Source organism: Nycticebus coucang, chromosome 1 (genome assembly GCF_027406575.1).
Source record: "Nycticebus coucang isolate mNycCou1 chromosome 1, mNycCou1.pri, whole genome shotgun sequence".
NCBI classification, from domain to species: Eukaryota; Metazoa; Chordata; class Mammalia; order Primates; family Lorisidae; genus Nycticebus; species Nycticebus coucang.
This window is the reverse complement of record NC_069780.1, coordinates 25,106,125-25,109,822: the sequence shown is the minus strand read 5'-3', so window position 1 is coordinate 25,109,822 and position 3,698 is coordinate 25,106,125. Positions and strand designations below refer to the sequence as shown.

Sequence of the window (3,698 nt, the reverse complement as noted above, 5' to 3'; positions counted from 1 at the left end):
ATATATATATATATTTTTTTTTTTTTTTTTTTGAGGCTGAGGCTTTATTTTGGAAAAAGCAAATTGGTTTTTAGTTAGGGGTGTAAGAGGGGGGTAACCCAGGTTACCTGCAGCTCCTCATACCTGGTCTGGTACACGCTTTCAGCCTCAGTCCGGCTGCGGTTGGCGATCTCCTTGTACCGGGCGCGGACCTCAGCGATGATGCTGTCCATGTCCAGGGAGCAGCTGTTGTCCATGGACAGGACCACAGATGTGTCCGAGATCTGGGACTGCAGCTAACGGATCTCCTCTTCATACAGCTGCCTGAGGAAGTTGATTAGTCAGTCAGCCCTTACAGTCAGGTCTCCAGCTCCACCTTGTTCATGGACGCTTCATCCACATCCTTCTTGATGAGGACAAATTCATTCTCCATCTCTGTGCACTTGTTGATCTCCTCGTACTTATTCTTGAAGTCCTCCACCAGCCCCTGCATGTTGCCAAGCTCTGCCTCCAGCTTCAGCTTCTCCTGGCCCAGTGTGTCCAGCTGTCGCCGAAGGTTGTTGATGTAGCTTTCAAACATGCTGTCCATGTTGCTGCAAGCCTCTTCTGCTGCTGCGGGAGGTTCCACTTGGTCTCCAGCATCTTGTTCTGCTGCTCCATGAAGTGCACCTTGTCGATGAAGGAGGCAAACTTGTTGCGGGTCTTGATTTCCTCCTTCTCCTGGGTGCCCACGGCATGAATGTTGGGGTCCACCTCCAGGTTGAGCGGGCTCAGCAGGGTCTGGTTCACTGTGATGGCTGTGATGCTCCCCGTACCTCCAGCCCCGCTGTAGCCTCCACCCGGACCTAAGCCTGTGCCCAGGCCACTCTGGAAGCTGCCGCCGCCCACCTGAGAGAAGCTCGAAGAGCTTATGGGGCACCAGGCCCACTGCTGTAGGAGCGGCTGCTGAAGGCCCATGGGGCAGAGCTGGACACCTTGTAGGACTTCTGGGTAACCCTGATGGACATGGTGAAGCCTGGAGTAGAGGCAGGTGGGCCAAACCAGAGATTCGAGAAGGAGGGAAAATCTGCTTCTAGATGGATCTAAATCTTATATTTTAATAGTTAGTCATCCTATTTGTTAGCATACATGTTTCAGCCTAAATTTGTGGGCTGTGATTCTTCACAGTTTATTTTCAGAAGATTTATGGTATTATTTTGGTTTGCATGGGTTATCTTCTCTTTCTGGGTTTCCACTAGTCCCTGACGATGGTGTTTTAGGGGGCGGAAGTTTCCCCAGGCCAAGCTATCTGGCGCTTTTGGGTTTGTGCCTGCAGGTATGAAAAGGGAGTCTTCACTGTGGCGAGATACCCCTTGGTGGGCAAGGAGCTTATTAAGGCTGAATACTATGACTCTCCTGTTACTTCCTGGCCACTCAGCTGTCCCCGTGTAAGTCTCGCATTTTAGTATTCATTTTGTGTTTGTCTCCCTGGTCCTCATTCTTCTTTTTCTCTTGTCTTTTCTTCCTGTGGGCTGCTTGTACCTCTTTTAAGGATCCTATCTAAATTTACATAGAGTACTTTGGAACATATGTCTTTGTGCATATGTGGGGCACCAAAGGCAACCCAAGAAGGACCAAAGGAGATTGTCAGGCCCAGTGGGATTACGAGGTTTTCAAGGTCAAGCTACTTCTTATAGTGGCATCCCTCTTACTGTCCCACCTAGCTGCTGTGGTGGCCTTTTATTAAGATAGAGAAATTTTGTGGTCAAGTGGGGATAAATCTCATTTCATTAGCTCCTCTCTTTTTTAGCATGGTTCCCACTAATAACACCATTTTCAATGCTATTAGGCTCAAATGAAATTGTCAGAGGGAACTCCTGTCAATCCAGGGGAAAAACAAAGCCTAACTGGACTTCCTTTTGCTGCTAGGTTCTGGTTTAGGAAACACTGCGCTTGGATTGCCTTCTGTTGAGTAGCACGTGTGGGAGCCTTTGTTGCCATGTTGTTTCTCTACCCTTGTGATCTTCAACCAGCTTCCTCTTACCAACTTCAAAGCTCTCCATGTGCCCTCTTTCCTGTGCCCCTCTTTCTGATTTTATTTGCATTTAGCTGAGAGGAGCAGAGAAAAAGGAGTCTACATGATCTTGTTCAGATCACCATATTTTTAATTCAAGGATAATGTCTGCCCTTATCCAGAAACAGGTTAGGTGTATTAAAATAAACTTATAAAAATGCTACACCCAAAAAAACAGTGTTGATTTTATAGACTCAGCACTATGCATGCCGTGTATATTTCAACATGGAAAGAGAAATATTGTGTTTATATTTGTATTGTTTTAAAATAATCATTATTAACACAACTAGCAGAATCTAATAAACAGGTAAGTGGGCCATTTGCTTCTGTCAGTGTCTAACTGGCTGTTAGTTTTAAAGTTTAGAAAATCAAAACAAGGCAGGACAGTACTGTGCTTGAAGATTATTTGTAAATAGAGAACTCAACAAGGGTAAGTGTAATTGTGACCGTGTAGAGGAAAGAAATAGAGGAAATTAAATCCACTTTTAAATGTCATCAACAGCAAAATGACCATTTTACTCAATATTAGTTCTAAAACCATATTGGTTTGACTAATTTTTTTATATTTTGTGATGGTTAAAAGCTCATGTGTGGCCATTATTTTAGGAGACAAAAATTTTCAGTAATCATACTAAGAAATCCAAAGATTTTTTTTTATTATTATTAAATCATAGCTGTGTACATTAATGTGATTATGGGGCACCATACCCTGGTTTCATAGACGTTTGACACATTTTCATCACTCTGGTTAACATAGCCTTCCTGGCATTTTCTTAGTTATTGTACTAAGACATTTACATTCCACATTTACTAAGTTTCACATATACTAAATTCTGATTTCCTTCCTCAGTCCCCTCTAAACTTCTAACCTAAGCCCAGAAATAATTCTGGTCCACTTTTCATGTGTAAGTAAAACTAAGTATACGCGTGATGTGCGTTTGTGTGTGCATGTGTATACACACACATACATATGTATGTGTTATATAATAATGCGTGTATATACATGCATTTCTTCTCTTTCTTACTTATTCTATAAAAGTATGCTCTGAGATTTCCAATTTTGTCCTTGCTACTCAAAGCTAGGTCAAAAATGTTTTGAAAATAATAAAAACAATCAGTAGGGAACTTTCTTCTCTTTACTTTCAGGCCATTGTAATCAAAAGCCTTTCAGGAGTTGATGTAACTGCATTTTTAGGACAAAACTGCTTTCCATGATGATGAATAGTACTTATTTAGATAAAAGTTGTAAACAATACTATTAATAAAATAATGATTCTCACATTAAAAAATAAAGAAAAAAAAAAAGAAATCCAAAGATGTGATCAGGATTTGAAAAAAATCATGTTTTCTTTATAGAAGGAGATGTGGGAAGCATAGTTTAGTAAAGCAAGATCTCTTTATTGCCAGATATAAAATTTTAGAATTGAAATTATCTGCTCAGCTTGTTGTCCATATTATTGTTATTATTCCATTGGTTTTATCAGCATAACTCTACCATTGTCCCAAACAAGCTGCAAACAACTGTCTTATATTTCCAAAGAACTTCCTTGAAATGCTCTTGCTATTTTCAAGGGAAGGTATCAAATGATAATTAATACCTCAAGATTCTGAAACTCCTCTGAAAATTCTCCTCTCACTTTGTCCACCAATCCTTAAATTATATTAT

At 41.0% G+C, this 3,698-nt stretch overlaps 1 pseudogene; it reads right to left on the bottom strand.

Annotated features, from left to right (window-relative positions):
- Window positions 1-231: 231 nt before the first annotated feature.
- Window positions 232-1,022, bottom strand: LOC128588271 (keratin, type II cytoskeletal 8-like; annotated as a pseudogene).
- Between the last annotated feature and the right edge of the window lie 2,676 nt (window positions 1,023-3,698).